The sequence below is a fragment of the Malurus melanocephalus genome, unplaced genomic scaffold, assembly GCF_030028575.1.
Source record: "Malurus melanocephalus ecotype Western Australia unplaced genomic scaffold, MMel_1.1 scaffold_319, whole genome shotgun sequence".
NCBI lineage: Eukaryota > Metazoa > Chordata > Aves > Passeriformes > Maluridae > Malurus > Malurus melanocephalus.
In genome coordinates, this window is record NW_026623551.1 from 749747 (window position 1) to 770261 (window position 20515).

General features: G+C 56.5%; 1 protein-coding gene across 1 annotated transcript in view; it reads right to left on the reverse strand.

The window, feature by feature from the left end:
• The window catches only part of CALN1 (calneuron 1), a 100392-nt gene extending 95894 nt beyond the window's left edge, over positions 1–4498 (reverse strand). Inside the window, exon 1 of the mRNA XM_057377612.1 lies at positions 4347–4498. The gene's annotated coding sequence lies outside the window, so the exon portion shown is untranslated. The remainder of the gene's footprint in view (positions 1–4346) is intronic.
• Positions 4499–20515: the final 16017 nt, after the last annotated feature.

Consider the following 20515-nt stretch of genomic DNA (forward strand, 5'->3'; position numbering starts at 1 on the left):
AATCCCAGCTCCTCGGGAAGGGACACAGCCAGCCTGGATTTGTGCAGGGCACCAGCAGAGCCCTTCACATGACTGAACAAATCCCAGCTCCTCGGGAAGGGACACAGCCAGCCTGGATTTGTGCAGGGCATCAGTCGAGCCCTTCCTGTGACTGAACGAATCTCAGCTCCTCGGGCTGGCTCATGCTGTGTTTTAACTCTCCAGCACCCAGCAGAAAAGGATCCCAAGGAAACAATATGCACACAGACGCTGTCCCTGCTGTCACCTGCCTGCCTGCACGTGCTGTAACCTGTGTCACCCACAGCAGCACCCTGCAGGACACCCAGCGAGCACAGGCAAACCCCCACCTGCCTGGGCCCTGTCTAAAAGACAAAGCAGCTCCATTTTACCCTTCCTGCCTTCCTGAATGTCCAAAGCCCTCCTGCAGGTACCACGGGAAGGACTTCCAGTAAAAGGCGTGGAAGCACAGGAGGATAAGGAAAAGGGATGGATCAGAGAGCCCCAAAGCAGCACCTCCACCGAGCTCCCCCAGGCATTGCTGGGTGCTGGGGGTTCAGGGAGGGACCTGCTGTGCTTTGTCACCCCACTCTGTCACCCCACTGTGCAGTGTCCCCATCCCAGGGGCAGCCACCAGACCTGCWGAGATTCCAACACAAGACAGAATGGGTAACCAAGGAAAAATATGGATCCAAACCCTCCAGCCAGGTGAAATGGCTGGATAATGCCTAGAAAAGGGAGGTCCAGGAAGGGGCCAGGTCCAAAAAGGGGTCTGGAAGCCCCAGCTGGGACAGCAACAGTCAGGACAGATRTTTAGGGACAGACCTAAGGACACAATTTAGGGACAGACCTAAGGACACAATTCAGGGACAGACCCAAGGGCAGCATTCAGGGCAGATGTTTAGGAACCGACCTAAGGACACAGTTCAGGGACAGACCTAAGGACAAATTTTAGGAAAGATGTTTTAGGGACAGACCTAAGGACAGCATTCAGGGCAGATGTTTCAGATTTGCTTTTCTCATGTGAAAAGGCCAGTGCTGAAACCAAGTTCAAGGAATGAGAGGGCACTTTTATAACCACCCACTGCATTTCTATGCATTTCCCAGGTCCTGCCCATGGACTTCAGGTTCAACAGACTCAATCCAGACTGTGGCTTTTATTACCACTGCTTAATGTCTTCATTGTGAGAGCCATTTTCACATGTTAGGGCTTTTATCTTTTATCGAAGGAAGCTGCAGTTAATTAAAAGCAGACCCCTAAACCAGTTTGTTTCTATTGCCCTCTTTTCATGAGAGCCCAAGAGCTATTGCATAATATCCAGGATTGACTTGGGTTTCTGCCTTACGCTTTCAACACTAACCACATTCACAGGTTAAAAACACAATTAAAKTCTACCCAGCCTCACAAAGCTCCTCCAACTGATCAATTCCCAGTACATCACTAGTTGAGGACTGAATAAATGGAATAAAACTGATCTGGTCTTGTTTACACAACGTGAAAAATGCTCTCAGTTTACCCCAGCAAGGCACCTGGCTACCATGAATGCTYACAGACCCTTCTGACATTCCCAATATTTTCTGAAAAGGCTCTGCCGGTCTGAATTTGATTCTCCTCATAGATTGCTTGCCGTATTTCATCCCGAATCAATAAAAGTTCCATGAGCACAAATCTCAAATGATGGTGGGGGACATTTCTGTTCCAAGGAGTTTCTCAGTGTRCATTTTTGCTGTTTACCACAACTCCAGGAGATCAAACATGCACAGCACCTCCATTTCACCGGTCAAGCCATGGTTCTGCTTAGAAATCAGGACATTTCCAGAGAAATACAACGATCAACTTGCATTGCATTGAACTTACAGGGGCAGTTTTCCTGGAGGCAGAGGGAGCCGCACGGGACCGGCCATTGAACCGTGCCCAGCCCGGGCWGGGTCCGGGGGAGGAAAAGCTGGACAAGCAGCCACCAAAGCGCTCTATAAATCCAGCTCTAGTTACAGATCTGCTGTTTATAAATCCATCTCTAGTTACAGATCTCCCATGATCTGGAGGGAATCGGCTGCATCAGCAGAATCCTCCAGCACACCATGATTGGACAGAACCTGCGTGGTAACGGAGCCGGGGAAGGGGGAGCGGGGAACAAGGAGCCTCAGCCCCACTCCCCACGCGGCTGAGGCCGACAGGGAAGGAGATTTGGGTTAAAGTACCCTTTGTGCCAGCTGCCGCTCTGTTTTGGGTTGGGGTTTTTGCCTCTTTGCGAGCCAAGTTTCGCCCTGTGGCTCGATGGCAAAGCTGCTCGCTTTTGTTCCCCGCTGAAACCCGGCTGTTTGCAGGACCAAACCCCGGCCCCACCGCCAAGTTAAGGGAAGGTGGTGTGGGAACCAGCCGAGCTATGCGCGCCCGGAGCAATTCAGACCCTCCCCACGAGAGACCCCCGCAGCCCCGGCACCGCCTGGAAGCTTCACCCCGAGCCGGATCGGGCTGGGGTCCCTCACTTCCCGACGGGATTCTGCCCGGGGCCACGCCGACCCCTCCGGCCTTTATCCACAGGTGCAGTGCAGAGAGGATTTGGCTACAGGTCCAGCGCACCCTCTGAGCAGACAGCACACACCAGACTCCCCAAACTGACAGGACGAAGCTTCCCCACCCAACCCTTCCTGGGAACAAAGTCCCACAYGTGCGTTCCGTGCAGACGGACCCTCTCCCTTCCTCCCGCCCCAYGAGGAGCCAGCCGGAATATTCGCCGGTAGAGAAAAGGCACGGGGAGCTCTTACCTGCTCGGATCTGTATTCCCAGCTAGCAGCACACCTACAGCCCCAGGCTCTCAGGGGGCATCGCGGGGGTGCRGATTGCTGCAGGTCATGGGTGTGCGCAGCCAGAAGCGAAAAAAGCCCGACCCAAAACAACCCCCCCAAAATCCCCCAAAAGCCACGACATGACCCAAATGAGATCCCTGCAACGGCTGGCTCGTTACAAGCAAGATGAGATGAAGGAGGGGTTTTTACTTGCTCTGAGGCATCATATGGAGCTTAATCACAGGCAGTTACGTATTGGGTTCTTTTGGCCTTCAATCAAGTGTGGCATTTCGGTGGCAGCTGCCTACGTGATGCCAGCAACCTGGGCGCTCCAGAGCCGTGCCAGTCCCGGCCTTGTGCAGCTATTYTACAGTTCATAAACGGACAAATTCCATTTCCCAGGCTGCGGGAAGCTCCTCCTGTAGTCCAGCGAGCCCTCGGAGCCGCGCAGGACCGCACAYCTCTCCTCCGGCACCCAGAGCCCGGGGAGCCGCTCCCACCGCAGCTCCCGTCCCGCTCTCATCTGCCAGCGCAGCYCGTCCGTGTCCCGACTCCCGACACTCTGCCAAAGCCACCGGGAGGGGACACAGCTCGCCGGGCGCCCCGTGGAGGAGCGCGGCGCGGCGCTAAGGGGGAGGCAGCTGCTCCACGGAAAACGGCAAAACTTGGTGGGTGGGAAAGGTCTGAGCTACGGCTGCTGCTGCTGAGGAACCGAGGAGCAGCTCGCTCAGGACCCCGGCACAGCCCGGCAGCTCAGCCCTCCCCGCTGCAGTCCTGGGGCTGCTCGGGTGGGGAGGCAGGAGGCGATCGCTGCAAATCAGGTGTTAAACCTGGCGATTGAATCGGAGGCGGAACGAGCCGAGGCTGGGCTCATCACAGCCCYGGGCAGGCAGCCGGGGACGGGCACCAGGCGCCTCGGGAGCCTTTTGGTTGCCGACAGCGGCATCAGGAGGTGTTTGGGGCCAAATCCCTCCGTCGAGTGCATTTGTTGGGTTTGACGGATTCATTAGGASCCGTCCATTCAAACAGATGGCGGATGCTCCCTCGGCTCTGGGGTCTCCATCCGTGCCCAACTCCACGCGAGCAGGACACCGCATAGACACCGAGCTCTCATTACATCACCGGCGGCAGGGACGAGCAGAGGGCCAGGAAATGAATAAAAAGGGTTTTCTGGGCAGCCCCAGCGCTGTTGTGCCGCTCCATGGCAACTCCACAAACACGCGTGTGAGCTCGGGCAGCCGTACCCCGCCGGAGAGGGGGGCACGGCCGCCGGCCCAGCGCACATCGAGGGGCTGGGGCGCCGAGGGGAGGGGATGAGCATCCCAAGCGTCCCCCCCCCGAGCACCCCCACGGCCACCCGCGGATCTCCCCGCGGGGATCGCTCGGCTGCCGGCCCGGCTGGCAGGTCTGGCTGAACCCCCAACAGGTTCCCCGCGGAGCTGCGGTGCCCCCGAGCCGGGCAGGGGAGGGCGCCGCCTTCGCGCAGCTCCCTCCGAGCCCTCCCCTCCGCACCCCGTTCGGCCGGGGGGCAGCCGGAGCTCCCCGTCCTCCTCACTCACCTCTCCACCAGCCGGCTCCTCCGCCACAGGTTTGCTCGGCTCCACCGTCCCCCCCGAGCCCCTCCAGATCGCTCCCAGACGAGTTATTCAAGGGAGAATGGAGGGAGGAGGCACAGAGAGATCTGGGCGGCGAGGATGGCGGAGGGAGAGAAAAAAATAATATCAAAAAAATCAAGCAAAGGATGAAATCAAATCAAACGAGCGAAGAACCGGACTGAACGGAGGCGATGCCGGAGGAGGAGGAGGAGGAGGAGGTGGAGGAGGAGAGCGGCGCGGCGCGGCAGCCCCGGCTCAGCGCCCCATGGCCCCTCGCACCCCGAGCGCAGCCCGAGCCCCGCCGCGCCGCGCCGCTCCCCCGGCCGGCCTGGGACCACCCTCCGCCGCCAGCCCTGCGCCAGGGCCCCCGCTAACCCCTTCCTCGCCGATCCTCCCCGCCGGCCGCCCCCTCCTCCCCATCCTCCAGCCCAGCCCGGGGATGCTGCGCGCAGGGAGCGGCTCCGGCCTCGCCGCCCCGGCTCCGCTCTGCTCCCTCCCGAGAAGGGCTCGGACCCCGTGAATCCGGAGCCGAAGGGAACCGCTCGTGGGGGGCTCAGCCCCGCAGGAATTTGTGTCTCCAGGTCTCCTGTTGGCAGGGAGGGAGGTTAAGCCGCCAGTTCCATTTTTAGAAGCACGGAATCGTTTGGGTTGGAAGAGACCTCCAGGATCGAGTCCAGTCATTGCCTCAGCACTGTCAAGGCCACCACTGACCCATGGCCCCAAGTGCCACCTCTGTCCCTCCAGGGATGGGGACTCCACCACCTGCCAGGGCAGCTTCCAATGCCTGGCCACCCTTTCCATGGAGAAATTTTCCCCAATGTCCCCCCTGCCCCTGCCCTGGCCCAGCCTGAGGCCGTTCCCTCTCCTCCTGTCCCTGTTCCCTGGGAGCAGAGCCCGACCCCCCCGGCTGTCCCCTCCTGTCAGGGAGTTGTGCAGAGCCACAAGGTCCACACGGAGCCTCCTTTGCTCCAGACTGAGCCCCTTTCCCAGCTCCCTCAGCTGCTCCTGGGGCTCCAGACCCTTCCCCAGCTCCACTCCCTGACCTGGATGCACTCCAGACCCTCAGTGTTCTTCTTGTCCTGAGAGACCCAAAACTGCCCCCAGAGTTGGAGATGCCCCAGCAGTACCAGCACAGGGACAATCCCTGCCCTGCTCCTGCTGGCCACACCACTGTTGRTATTGGCCAGAACAGTCTTGGACTTCTTGGCCAGCAGCAGTGGAGSAGAAGAATCCCCATCTGCAGGTGTCTCCTGTGCCCTGAGTGCACAAACTCTGCCTGTCCCTGAACAGTGGGTGCTGGGGTCACAAGAGCAGAACATCCTCACCCCTGTTCCGGCAGCTTCAGGGAGACCCAGATTTGGGAAAAAGGAAGTTCCTGGGGGAGTTCCTGAATGTCCCCMATAGCCAGCAGATCCCTGTCCCCACTGCAGTCACCTTCAGCCTGCCCCTGGAGCCTGCATGGCACTCCAGCTCACTGCTGGAATGCTCCTGAGGCACAGAGCCCTAAGGAACATGACCCTGGATCACTGAGGCACACAGCCCTGGGTCACTGAGGCACAGCCCCTATATCACTGCCTGCCCCCAGCAAACCCCCTGACCCCTCCGTGCCCACAGGGACCTGGGCSAGGGCACTTCCAGTAGGGGGAATGTAACAAAAAGCGGTTTTGGGTGAAACCAAGCAGCGCTCGTGCACTGGTGAGAGCAGCTGACTGCAGGAGAGGCTCTGATGGGAGCCCAACACAGCTAAAATTGCCTCGTCTGGAGCTGGAAAACAGCCTGGAGAGACACCCGTCATCTGCAGCACCACTCCCACAGCCGTGTGAGCAGCAAACAAAGCCTGCCGAGCGTCGAGCTCAGGGCTCAAAGGTGTTTCATTCACATCTTGTCTCCCTTGTACTTTTCTTATGTGAAATCCTCCCTGTCTCCYTCCCTTCAGCCTCAGGGGTCATCGTGCTCCCCTCACCAGGATTTTCCTGGATCAGGAGGAACATCATCTGCAGCTTAGGGCCTGGGGTCAGAGGGAATTTGGCTTTCTCTGCTCCCAGTGCCAACTGTAAATCCCATCTCCATTGATACTCAATGCTTTTTGCTCTCCCAGCTCAGCTGTCCTGCCCAAGGGGGAATTTCTGCATCCCAAGGCCCCTGGACAAGGCCTGCATGGAGATTCAGGACTTTTGCTATATTCCAGGCCCCTTCCATCCATCAGGGCTGGGTTACATCCTTCAATTTCACCTTTTTTAATGGAGTTATTTGCATTCCTGTGTTCAGGAATGACCATCCCTGCTCCAGGAACAAARCCCTCTGCAGCAGCAGTGGAAGGTGAATGACGGCACCAAATGTTGCTTCATCACAATGAGGTGCAGATGAATCTCTCCTCACCCTTTTACTTTACATTCCTGTTTTTTCCCTTGATCCATGAGGAAACCTTTACCTGCAGCTCCCTCATCCCATCTGGGCTGCTTATGTSAGTAAATGGGGACAAACTCCCTCATTTGGGAATGTTATTCCCTGCCTTTAGCTAATTTCCTTCAGCTCTGGAAAGCATTAGCCACAAAAGTTCCAGCCTTCACGGCTGAAAACAGTAGCTGGGAAATCCATCAAGCCCATATATTTATTATTAAAAATTGTGAYAGGGCTCAGTCCTCATTAACCCCTAATCAGACCAGAATATCTCCAGATCGTGTCCACATCAATAAGAGCAGCCCAGAGCTCTTCTCCCTTTTCTSTCTGTTAAAATGCAGAGCTGATCACCCCAAACCTTCTGTTTTTGGGGTGTCCTGGGCTGAGGGGGCAGCTGGGATGGAGCTCTCCGGAAGGACGGGGCTCCCTCGGGAATCAGCCCCGGGATATCCGGATTATACTGCTGGAAATGACCCGGGCAGAGACAATAAAACGCTGCTGTGACACAGTGAACGATGGCAGGCAGGGCAGCAGCTGTCAGAGCCTGCCTGGGGACACCGGCGGGGCTGTCACCGCCAGTGCCGAGCTGTCACTCCCACCACAGCCATCAGCACTCACTCCAATTTGCCATCGAGCTGCTGCACTCCGGGCGGGCTCGTCCCTTTTGGGGCCCACCCAGCTCGTGGGGAGCTGCTCAGCAAAGCCACCCGRGCAGGGCAGGGGCTTGGTTTGGGGTTTGGAGCCCATTATGGGTGAGGACACCATGGAGCCCGCAGCAATAAATTGGGTGTCCAAGGAGAGGACAAGGAGTAAAGGCTCCAGGAGAGCCTGGTGCCCTCACAATTCCTTTTTATCCAAATGTGAGGCCTGCAGGGCCAGACTTGGGTGTTCCCCCGAGAAGAAAGTCCTCAATGGGATTGGAGCCCTTTGTCCCATTAGGGATGACCCTCAGGAATAGGAACTGCAGAAAATCAGAGCAGGGAGCTCTGCAATCCTTCCTCCCTCACCCACCGTGCAGGCCAGGGGGCTCTGCCCACCCCAGTTGGGATGTCCTGGGAAACACCTGCTGTCCCCTCCCCAGGGAGGGCTCAGGAGCCTTCACGGCTCTCCCAGGAGGGAGAGGTTTCCCAGMCCACAGCCCATTCCAGCATTGATTCATCCCATCCCGTTATTTCTGATGAAACACTTGCTGGAAGAGCCCAGTTGCTCCTTAGCCTGAATTTTCATGTTTTAATGCTGCTTAATTATTCCAGGAGAAACTTTCCTTTTTCTTTCCCTCCACCTGGCTGCTGCACTRGACACTTTCTCCTGGAGTTGAATTAGCGCAGTCCAGAACAGAATCTCAAGATTAAATCAGAGCTGAACGAGCTCTGCTCCAGGATTGATGATCCTTGGGCACAGCTTTGATCGGAGCTGCGAGCTCAGGCTGTGGATTTATGCAYCCAGGGGGTTCTTTGGGCTGGGAGCAAGCCAGCTGGGGACAGGACTGGGGACACGGGCCAGGCTGGTGCTGCTGCTGGCCTTTGTCCCCTGCTGCAGCCACCAAAAGGATGGCAGATGTGAGGGTGGGGAGGAACATCTGTGGCTGTCCCTGGATCCCCGGGAGTATCCCAGGCCAGGCTGGACAGGGCTTGGAGCCCCCTAGGATGATGGGAGGTGATGGCAGAGAGTGGCCTTTAAGGTGACCTTCCCAACCCAAACCAGTCTGGGATTCGGTGCTGGCCACAAAGAGGTGCCCTGCAGACCCCCAGGCAGCCCCGAGGAGGGGTCACCCCCACAGCCCCGAGGAGGGATCACCCCCCCAGCCGCATGGAGAGGTCAGTCCCAGCCCCAAGGAGGGGTCACACCCCACGCCCCCGAGGAGGGGTCACTCCCAGCCCCAAGGAGGGTCAGTCCCAGCCCCATGGAGGGGTCACCCCCCCAGCCCCGCCACCCGCTCAGAGCCCGGGCTCGTCCTAGCCCGCTGCACAGCCGGGCTGGCTGCAAACATCCGATGGTGGCACAGCTCCGGCGCCAGCCCAGCCCCTCTCCTGCCGCCCCAAATGCCCGCGTTCGGATTCCAGCTCAGCTGCAAAAAGCTGCAACTTCGCAGCACAGTCCACCCTAGCGGGGCTCATGGGAAGGAGATCCTGAGGGAGGGGAGAAATCCCGGACTGAGGGATCCTTTTGATTGATGGTTTTGTCTCACCCAGCTAAAGGTGCAGCCAAACGCAGTGACACCCACAGAGACCCTGCTTCCTGCTGAGACTCCAACACTTGTGGCTTCTCTGGGGGCAGGGGATGCTCTGTGGACAGGAATTTTTGCTTCACCCCTTCCAGGAAGGTTCCTCATCCAGGGAGCTCTGCAAGGCGGGGTATCCCAAATAAAAACCCACATGGGAGAGAAAAACAGCTCCTGTGGGTGCTGCTGGGCAGGCTGGGCTCCCTCCTGTGTTGTGGCACAGAATGGAGCAAAGCTGGGCGAGGTCTCACCCTTGGGAGCCCCAAGCACCGGCAAAGGGCACAGAGCCCCAAACCCACAGAGTTCCTGCAGCCAGGGCTGGGGCTCGCTGGGTGCTGGATTTACTCTTCCTTGGTGAGATAGCCCTGCATTYGTGACTCATCCATTTCCAGCCTTTGTTGCTTTTCGTTTTCCACATCTTTAAGCTGTTTGTGGAGAATGTGCTTATTTTTAGACTTCCCATCAGTGAGAGGATCGGAGCTGCTTCGGAGGGGAAAAGCCCCATTGAGACCCTGCTGTCCGGGGTGCTGGGGACAAATTCCCTGTGGAGGACAGATCTCCTTCCTTTTCCTYGCTGGATTGGGATGGGGAGGAAATCCAGCCATGGCTGTGGGGCCTGAGCTGCTGGAGGAGAATGGATGTAGGGAAAACCAGCAAATGTTGGGGCAGCAGGAGCAAATGGAGACCCCAGGGTCTTAAATCATCCTCATCAGACCTGCAAAGCTCCATCCCTGCCCCAGGAATTCTCTGTCCTGTGGCTGCAGAAAGGGCAAAGGGGAGAGCAGCCCTCAACCAAGAGCCAACCCTCATCCCTCACTTGGGCAAAACATGAGTATTTCTGCTTAATTCAGGGTTGTTTTTTTTTTAAAAAAAAAAAGTTAATTTTGCCAAAAAAAATTGACTTTTCAGAAAATCTACAAAACAGAAGCTGCTTTTTGAGTTAATGAATAGGTTTGGGGTTGGGTTGGTTTGTGAAGTCTGACACCTCCTCATTTCGGTTTGCAGCTCCAAATTCTGGTGGGGAGCTTTAAAATGAAAGGAAATTTCAAAATGAAAATTGGCTCTGTAGCACTCCAAGCCAGGCATCTGATCAGGGGAAAAAAAAAAAAAAAAAAAAAACCCAATCCTGCCTGCTTTTCTTTCTTTTTTTTTTTTTTTTTTAATTTTAATTAAGTCAATGGAGAGCGGAAAGGCCTCAAATGAAAACCACACAGGCCCCGAACGTCTGTACGGCTCCAGATGTGAATTCCTGCCCGTTCTGCTGGCCAGGCTGGCGCTGCTGCAGCACTCAGGGCACGGCCCCTGCTCAGGAACAGAGCAGGGGGTGCCCTGGACAAGGGCAGGAGGTGGCTCCAGTCCCTGCCTGCAATGGGGGATCCCAGAGCTGAGCTGAGCTCTCAGGGCACACCCCACAGACCCTTTACATGGCCCCACAGAGATGGTCGGGGTTTGCCATCCCGTGTCACCCCTGTCCCCATGAGGCCGTGGGTGTCACCAACAGCCCTGCCAAGGCCCTGCTGCCCCTGCCAGCCCTGGGGGGGCTCCTTGCCCAGCTCCAGGGAGCCTTTGCCAGATCCCATCTGTCACTGTGCTGAGAGCCGCAGTGCTAATGGACGGCTGGAAACGCTCCACGGCTGCTGGCTGTGCTCTCGTGATGTCACCTGGCTGTCCCCTCCCGGTGTCACCAGCAGGGCAGGCAGGTCCTGCTCTGCACCCCCCAGCAAGGTTCAGGGGCTCCCGGCCGTGTTTCACCTCCTGGCACAGACCCAGGACCCAGAGCAGCCCAACCCCAGCCCAGAGCTCTCTGCTCTGCTGTCCCCACCCCAGAGCCCCATGGTGGCACCAAGGGCTCAGCCACCCCTGCAGAAGCTGCCACCACCTGCCCACTTCATGTTCCCATTTCCTTAAATCAGAGAATCCCAGGATGAGTTGGGTTGGAGGGACCTTAAATCCCATTCAGTGCCACTTCTGCCATGGCAGGGACACCTCCCACTGTCCCAGGCTGCTCCCAGCCCCAATGTCCAGCCTGGCCTTGGGCACTGCCAGGGATCCAGGGGCAGCCACAGCTGCTCTGGGCACTCTATGCCAGGGCCTCCCCACCCTCCCAGGGAACAATTCCTGCCCAATATCCCATCCATTCCTGCCCTCTGGCAATTTAAACCATTCCCCCTTGTCCTGGCACTCCATGCTACACTCAGGGAGGGTTTTCTTGTTGCCTCTAAAACTTTTCATGAACCACAGGGAAAGCCCAGGGGTGATTTTGGGGTGACGCCCAGAGGGGCACCCCGAGCCCTGGATGGGCAAGGATGGAGCAGGTGGGGAGCACCACCTGGGCTGAAGCCCAGAATTCCCTGGCCAGAGGCTCAGGAGAAGCCCCTGCGGAGCAGCCGGCTCAGGGAACACCGGGAGACAGGCCGGAGGCTCCGTGTGCCCGGTCTGAGGGGACAGGGACAATGGGATGGGTGTGCCCCGCCTGGGAGCACAGGGACAATGGGATGGGATTGTTCCATTATTCACCATGCCAGATGCCTCGGTCGAGGATGCTCAGCCCTGTCTGAGGATGCTCAGCCCTGTCTGAGGATGCACAGCCCCATCTGGGAGCACCTGTCAGGAGTGGAGACATTTTCCAGTGGTTGAGCAGCAGGACTGGAGACAACCTGGATTGAACCAGGCAGGGCTTGGGCCCAGAAACACAGCGGCTTTAAAAAACTCGCTGCATTTTTTGTTAAAATGAAAGCCTTTCTGCAATAGATTCAGCCCAGAAAAACCCTCCTCAGCCCACGGGTTGCAGTCCAGGTATGAGCCAAATACATGGTGAAAAGGAGATAAACACCGTGTCCTCCTGCATGGCCACARGAGACAAATTCCCCATTTAGAAGCCAATAAAATGTGTTTCTTTCACAGCAACTGCATTCACGGTACATTGTTTCTCCGAGAAAGAAACGTTAGTGACTTTGAAGTCCTCCAATGCCATCCAGAACATATTTTTTTTTCCCCAAAGTGTCTCGAAAGTAGCAAAAAATACGAAAGAATTAATGACTGTTAACAGCTGAAACAGATGGTGTGCTGTGAGTCCCCACAGCCTCAAGCAACTGTGAGTCAAGCCATTTTTCAAAATGGTGAAGAAAGAAAAGTAATATTAAAAAAAAAATCAATTTCCAAGGCTACCAGGCTTCCAAAATCCCACTTGGACTTTCCGGGCGTGAGGCAGCGGGGAAGGAGGGGCTGGCTCGGYTTGGCCCCGCACTGAGCTCCAGCCCGGGGCCCCTTTGCCCTCCCGGGAGCTGCTGAGGGTTTGTCGGCGTTCAGCAGCGCCTGGAGTGCGGTTCTGCTCCGCGATTKTCCCCAGGGGCCGTTCCCAGGGCACACCCCCAGCTCCATCCCCAGCGCCCACCCTCGGCACCATCCCTCCCTCCCKCCCGCCCCCGCCGCGAAGGGGATTGGAGAGGAGAAAAGCACTTGCCAGGARGGGAACTCTGGTTGCCGGCTCCGCCGCGGCGGCTCCTCCTTCTCGCCGGGAGCCTCATCCCGTCGGCCGCCTTCATGCTCGGGCTTCCCCTCGGCCGGCTCCTGGACCAGCCCCATCAGGCAGATGAGTCGGCGGGGGCCGGGCGCTGGGCGAGCTCATCATGGGGCCGGGCGAGCCCGGAGCGCGACTCTGCGAGTGAGGAGCGACACAAACTTCAGCGCACGCACGGCAGGCCCTGATCATTTATTTAAAGCCCGGCCGTCAATAATTGATGGCAGCCGCTCGCCGGGGAGCGGGACAGCCGCGGCAGGAGCGCGGCGGCGCCGGCACCGAGCGGCCACATCTGGAACAGATGTTCAGTCCCCAATAACCGCGCGTTTGCCATGGGAACGGTGCGCTGCGGGCACGGCMCCGCTCCTCCCGGCCACACGGCTCGCGTGTTTGGCCATGCAGAGCTGGCACCGAGCACATGGCACAGCCAGGGCTGGCTCCAGCTGCAGCGCGGGGCTGGGGGAGCTCAGAGCTGCGGCATTCCTTGGAAAYGCGGGCGGGTGCTGGAAAGGCTCCTCCAAACATCCCCGCGGGACCGCAGGAGCCCCCGGGCAGGAGCCCACGGCCAGCCTGGAGCGGGGCCAGCCTGGAGCGCCTCCCTGGGGTCCCTGCGCAGCGTCCCCACCTGTGCCGTGAGGTGCCACCGGGAGGGGCCGAGCCCGGGCCGCGCTCCTGGGATGTGCAGGGACAGCAGGAGGGGCCAGGGCCGTGCTGCACGTGCCCCGTGTTCCCACAGGGCACACAGGCGGGGTGTCCCCTCAGCGAGTGTCCCTGCCCCAGGTGTGCCACACAAACCCTCCGAGCCTGAACAGCCCCTCTGTGCTGTCACCGAGCCCCGCCCGTGCCCACCGGGCCCTGCTGCCATCCCACCCACAAGGCCACTGCCCTCCTTCCTCCCTGCAGCCAGGAGGAGCCAGCGTGGCCATGCCAGGGTCCCTCAGGGCTCAGAGACCTGGCTGTCCCCATCCCCGTTCCGTTTGGGACATCATCCCTTACCAGGACCCTCCATGGCTGTCCCTCCACCCCCATTCCTTTTGGGACATCACCCCATGAGTCAGGGAGCATTTGAACAATGCTTTTAGGAGGTTTTGGGGCTCTYCTGTGCAGGGCCAGGAGCTGGATTTCAGTGATYCCTCAGAGCTCAGGACATTCCCTGACCTATGATCCTTCAGCCAGGCTCTCACTGTGCTCTAACAGGAACTTTGTTCCTTATCTTTTTCTGGCCCCGGTGCCCCCAGGTGCCCCCCACATGCCCCCCGTTATCCTTCCTGCCACGGGCTCCATGCCAGCCCTGGTCCTGCTGGTGCCCAGGGCCGTGCCCTGGCTGTCCCCTCTCTSCTGTCCCCTGCCCATCTGTCACTCGCCAGCTGGCCTCGCTCTCCCAGTACGGGGATGGAGAATTCAAAGCAACAATTTCTCTGCCTGCAATTGCACAACACCTCAAGCACCTGAGCTCTGACTCAGGACCAGATCTCCAAGGTATATTGTTGTTGTTATTATTATTATTATTATTATTATTATTATTATTATTATTATTATTATTAGTTGTTGTTTTGCCGTTGTTGTTATTGTTGTTATTATTATTTGTTGTTATTATTACTATTACTATTATTATTACTACTATTATTATCACTACCAGCACTGTTATCCCAGCCTTCTGAGGGCACCCTCTTGATGCAGCCCTTACATTTTTGGGGCTCCCTCCCTTATCTCTGTGTTCTGCAGCACCTYCTCTGATATCTGAGCTCCATTCCTTTGCTAACACAAACTCACAGATGACTGTCAGTGCAGATTTTCTTCCTGAAAAGGAATTTTCTTCTTGCTTCTCTTCTTAAATGTGAACCTTGCMCTCTACCCTGCCAGCCAAGCACTTAATGCCAGTAAGAAATGGACTTTTCTTTTCCCTGGATAATGCCTGATCTCGCAGATTGGATAATGAAATCAGGAATGCCATTAAAGGCCATTAATCAGTGGTGAGCAGTGAATAACCCCGAGTTATTCACTGTCAACGGTCAACTGCTTCTGAAGGGCAGGGCAAGGGGAGCTGGGCACAAATGGGGAAACCACTCCAAACCAAAACCACTCCAAACCTGGGCACAAACAGGGAAACCACTCCAAACCTGGGTAAAAATGGGGAAACCACTCCAAACCTGGGCACAAATGGGGAAACCACTCCAGACCAGCTTCTTGGTCTCCACATGTTTCTTTTTTTACTACGAAGTGGCCAACAATGCATTCTGTGCCTGGGGGAACCAGCCTGGTCAGAGCCAGGGTTAGAAACCTGTGCTCTGGACATTCCAGACATCCCAAATCCTGCTGAATTTCACRCTGACAGGAAGTCACCTCTCTCATTCGTGTCCCTGCCTGGTGCAGGATGTGACCAGAGTGGGAGGGGTCCAGGAGGGCGGTTCCCTGCAGCTCATTGCTGCCGGCGGTGGTGGATTGGAAGATGGAGCAGAGCTGCCAGCAGCTGCCCCAAACAGCTGAGCAGTTCCTCGGGAGAGCCGCTCAGGGATGGGGATTGGAGCCCCGGGGCTCGGGGGTTCCACGTTTTCTGTGGGCGGGGATAACACAGCGAGAGTGGTCGATCAGAGCCACGGAGGAGTCTGTGCTCTGTGAGGAGCCCGCGGGTCGCTCCCTGCCGGGGTGGAAAACGTGGAACCCCTGAGCCCCGGGGCTCCAATCCCCATCCTTGAGGTACCCTCCCGAAAAACTGCTCAGCTGTTTGGGGCAGCAGCTGACAGCTCCACTCCATCTTCCAATCCCAGGGTCACTGAGGCTGGAAAAGATCTCCAGGACTGAGTCCACCCTGTGCCCAATGCCTGCTGTTGTCCCCAGCCCAGAGCACAGAGTGCCACCCCCAGGTTCCTTGGACATCTCCAGGGGTGGGGACTCCAACCCTCCCTGGACAGCCTCTGCCAAGGCCAGAGCACCCTTTGCATGGAGAAATTCCTGCTGATGTCCCCCCTGCCCCTGCCCTGGCCCAGCCTGAGGCCGTTCCCTCTCCTCCTGTCCCTGTTCTCTGGGAGCAGAGCCCGACCCCCCCCGGCTGCCCCCTCCTGTCAGGGAGTTGTGCAGAGCCACAAGGTCCCCCTGGAGCCTCCTTTGCTCCAGGCTGAGCCCCTTTCCCAGTTCCCTCAGCCATTCCTGGGGTTCCAGCCCCTTTCCCAGCTCTGTTCCCTTCCCTGGATACGCTCCAGCCCCTCAATGACTTCCTTGGGGTGGCCCAGAACTGGACACAGCACTGGGGGTGCCTCACCCTCAGGTTTGGCCCCAATCTTTCTGCCAGGTGCCACCCCAGGGATACTGGGAAGAGCTCCATCCTGGGCAAACACCACTGAACTGCTGAGGACCTTTACATTGGGACAGAGGAGATCAGGAACAACATCCCCAAAACAAAAAAATCATCAAAAAGAAGACAGAAGGAAACTATTTTTAAACCCCTGCCTGACACCGCCTGTCCTCACCTTCAGCCCATCGCTGCGGCTGCAGTGTCACTGAAAGGGTTAATTGAGGAAGGAMTCACAGCCCAGCCCCCTCGGCTGGCCCAGAATGCGAGCTCCTGGCCCCGGGCTCCCTCTCCTCCTCCTCCCCAATGCCGATGGAGCTGCGGCCGCTCGGAGCCAGCCCCGCACGGGGACCCACAGAGCGGCTCCTCAGCCCGGCACATCCCGCCTGGCACTGCGAGCACATTGTCCCCAAAATGTGCTGCTGGGGAGGGGCGAGGGGAGCATGAACACAGGCACGGAGCACAGCGGGGATCGAGCCCAAAGCGGGGTGGCACGGGCTCATTTTCTCTGCGTTGGCACACAGTCAATGTGCTCGTGAGGGGAGAAAGCCAGCGCCAAGGAAAAGGAAAGGTCCTCGCATCACTTCTTCCATCAGGCTGACACCTCTTCATCTCGGGGAATTCACATCTGTTACATAATTCAGGGAACGTGTGGTTATTYGCCAGGCTTATTAATAGCCCAAAGGCTGCAGCTCGAAATGAAAATGAGCAGCTGCTCCAGACTTCACCCCTGGAGCAGGGGCTGGAGCAGGTACAGGGCTGGCTGGGGCTCAGGGCTCTCCCTCTGCAGCCAGAGAGAACACGGCTCCGACTGGTGCTGAGACAGCTGCATTCCCACATTWCCTTCGAGGCCTTTTCCCTTCCACTGCTCGTTTTTCTTTCCAGGAGAGGCAGAGGATGGTGGAGAGGCTGACAGACACGGGGCAGTGCAGAGAGGAGGGAGGGAGGCAGTGATTCTTGTACCCTTCATCCCAAAACACTTCCACTCACGGGTCACTCATCACTTCCAAGGTGCCCAGCAGGTCTTGCAGGCACTTCCCTGGCAGGATTGAGCCTGGAGCACCTGAGCTGCCCCCCAGCTGGAGGAACTGGCTGAAGGACAGAMGGTGGGAAGGCTGGTGGCTCTGTTCCTGGGGGGATGCACTGCCATGAGCACGCCTTTCCACGCTGGAATAAATGCTTAAAATGCTCCCTGGGAGGGTTTCCAGGTGGGATCTGGGCTAGGCAGGTAAAGGTGAGGCTGTGGCTGGSACAAACAACCACAACCCATAGCTAACAGCTCACAGCAGGCAGTGGGACAGGCAAACCCCTCCTGACCACCCCCAGCCCATCCCAGGGCTCATTAATGGATCAGACAAATGATCTCCTCATTCCCTTAATCATCTTAGCAGAACCTGAATTCAGCTTGATTCAGTCCCAAATGCCTCCGTGGCTTCCCGCCAGTGCAGAAAACCAACCCTGAAAAATGATGGGACTGGTGAGGAGCTCTTCATTCTCTGGCAGTTGATAAAAGCCAGGAAGGTGTGCCCAGAAGGGCTGAGCTCCCCAGCACCCAGGGGTGTCTGCAGAGAGGAGCAGGTGGCCCTGGTGGCCTGGACAGCTCTGAGCCACTCTGCTGCCTCGAGGGGCAGGAGGCCACCTGTGCCCAGGGCTCAGCAGCGATTGGGGACAGCAGGGAGCAGGGACTGAGCCTCAGAGCTCAGAAATCAGAGGCTGCTCTGGCTCCAGGTACAGAAACACCTGAGCAGTGCCCAGGACAGGGCAGAGCTCACACAGCTCATCCCACCGGGGWAAACACAAATTGGGGTTTCCTCATGTTCAGTGAATATCCAGTCATTCACACAGCAGCAGGAGAAGGTGAGGGAAACCCAGCCAAAGTCACGGAGGGAGCTGGGAGGGGACTCCTGCCCCAGGAGGGAAACCCTCGGCTCCAGCCCTTCCTGCAGAGGGAACAGGGAGGAGTCTCCAGCCAGCACCTCCCAATTCTGCCCCACTGCTGGACAGAGCTGAGCCCCAGCACTGCAAACTGGCAGTGCCATGGGGTCAGGAACCACCGGGCTGTGCCTGGARTGCTGGGGAGGGAGCACGGACAGGACCTGGAGGTGGGCTGGGACTGGGGCTGACCCTGCAATGCCCAGCCCCTGCTGCCTTGGCTATTCCCAGCCCAGAGATGGGCTCAGCTCTCCATTCTCCCCAATGGAGAGCTTCCCATGCAAACTCAAAGGGTTTGCTTAAAACAAATCCAGTGAACAATTCCCCTAAATCTGCAATCACCGAATCCACACTGCTGATCCCCAACTGCCTTCTGTCCCAGAGGGACCATTCTGGCAGAGAAGAGCTGTCAACTTCAGCACAGTCTGACTGAAATGTTCTTTTTTTCCCCTCCCTGGAGCTGCCTTTTTCATCCCCACCCAGCTGAAGGCTCACTCATTTTTGCTTTTGCAGGCAGCACTTCCTACATCCCTGTTCACCAAGCCACGCTTATCTGACCTCCTGGATCTGTAACAATCATTTCTTATTCCTTCTCCTGCACCTGGGCTGATCCCTTAAGCTTTGCTGGCAGGATTTGGACAAAAATACTATTTTTGACATGCTGGGATTCTTACACAGAATCTCCCATGCCAGTTGTTATTTTTTGCCTTCAAATCCTGCTCCCAAAATCTGCCGGGTAGCAGTCCTAGGGTCAATCAGACTTAAACAATGGTAGTTTAACTGAAACTCAGACRATTCAGTTTAATAGCACAAATACAGAGCCACAGGGTGGGTTAGGGAAGGAGTGTACTGGGCACCTAAAAGCTTCTGGAAATTCAGAAATCATCTAATTATGTCTGTTACCCAACAAGGGCTTCACACGTCGCTCACTGTCTTTAGAAACAGCAACTGGCAGTGTCAGACAAATTATAAATTGATAATTCCAAGTGATTGACCTCCTGTTCCTGTTGTGCATTCACCATAGAATGAAAGAAAAACAGGAAAGAGTCTTGCCAAGGTACAGGGAGGGAAAAAAAACAACAACAAAAACGAACGGGATTTTTTTGGCAGGACTGGCAAACGATTCCTGCTCCTTTCACCCAACTTCTGTCACAGAATTGCCGTGTGCTGCAGCAAATTCCCTGGAAATGCTCCTGCTGCCAAGGTGGAATCAAAGGTTTGTGCAGAGCAAAAGGCTCTCCTCCTCCCAGCCCCAGCCAGGAGTGAAGCAAAGGAAAAGGAACCAAAGAGAAAGAGGGTTTGGGTCCAAACCCAGCAGGTCTGGGTCTGATCCAAGCTCCAGTGCCAAGGAAATGGGTGTGGRATGGCAAAGAGCTGCTCTGAGCCCCGAGCTACGGCCTCTGACCACCAAGGGGGCACAAACAGGATCCCCCCTCAGCCTCCTGAGGCTGAACACTCCCAGTGCCCTCAGCTGCTCCTGTTCCTCTCAGGCCCTTCCCCTTTGGATGTTCCTGATGGATCGATACCTTCCCTACAATACTCACCCAGCACTGCAGGTGAGGCACCCCCAGAGCAGAGCAGGACTGTCCCTCCCTGGTGACCCCAGGGCAAGGTCACTGCCCTCAGGGCTCTGACAGCACCAGGAACTGAGCCCAGAGGCTGCAAACACGGGAAGGACTGGGATCTGGGTGTTAATACCTAAAGACACTGTCCTGGCATCTTGAGGTGCTCCCCTAGAAGGGGCCCTATGGGACAGAATCCCATTTATGGAATCACTGAGGTGGGAAAGACCTCCAGGACCATCAGGTCCAAGCTGTGCCCAATGCCCACCCTGTCCCCAGCCCAGAGCACTGAGTGCCAGGTGACATCAATGATCCAGGTGACGGAAATGATCCAGGTGATATCAATGATCAGGTGATATCAGTGATCAAGGTGACATCAATGATCCAGGTGATGGAAATGATCAGGTGATATCAATGATTCAGATCAATGATCAGGTGACATCAATGATAAGGTGATATCAATGATCCAGGTGATGGAAATTATCCAGGTGATATCAATGATCCAGGTGATATCAATGATCAGGTGATATCAATGATCAGGTGACATCAATGATCCAGGTGATGGACATGATTCAGGTGATATCAATGCTCAAGATGATATCAATGATCAGGTGATATCAGTGATCAAGGTGTCATCAATGATCCAGGTGATGGAAATGATCAGGTGACATCAATGATCCAGGTGATGGAAATGATTCAGGTAGTATCAATGATCTGGTATTATCAATGATCCAGGTGATATAAACAATCCAATGTGCCACAGCCCAAACTCTCCGTGCTCCTATGGAGATCAGAGCTGATTTTCCTGGCTCAGGAAAGCCAATGTGAGGATTTATAAGAAAAAATGGCCCCACCTCAGCATGTGCTCTGTGCCATTGATTAAAATCACTGCACTTGAATTTTCATGYTTTTCTAAAGCAGGGCTTGGCTGGCAGCTCCTGAGATCTCTGCAATAACTTTTTCTGTGCTGCTGCTGTTGTTTTCCAGCAGCACTTTGAGCTATTACTTATCAAAAGGGGCCCCATTTCCCCAAATTAAATAAATACTCCGTAAAGCAYGGGAGGTATAAATTAGTCCAATATGCCTTCAAACATTCTGGAGTTTTSGGAAACAAAATCTATTCTGTATTTAAACTCTGCAGCTTTACCTCACTGGGCAAAAGTTTTAATTTGATTGCACAACTTATTAACTGTGGTCTCGTGTGTCCTC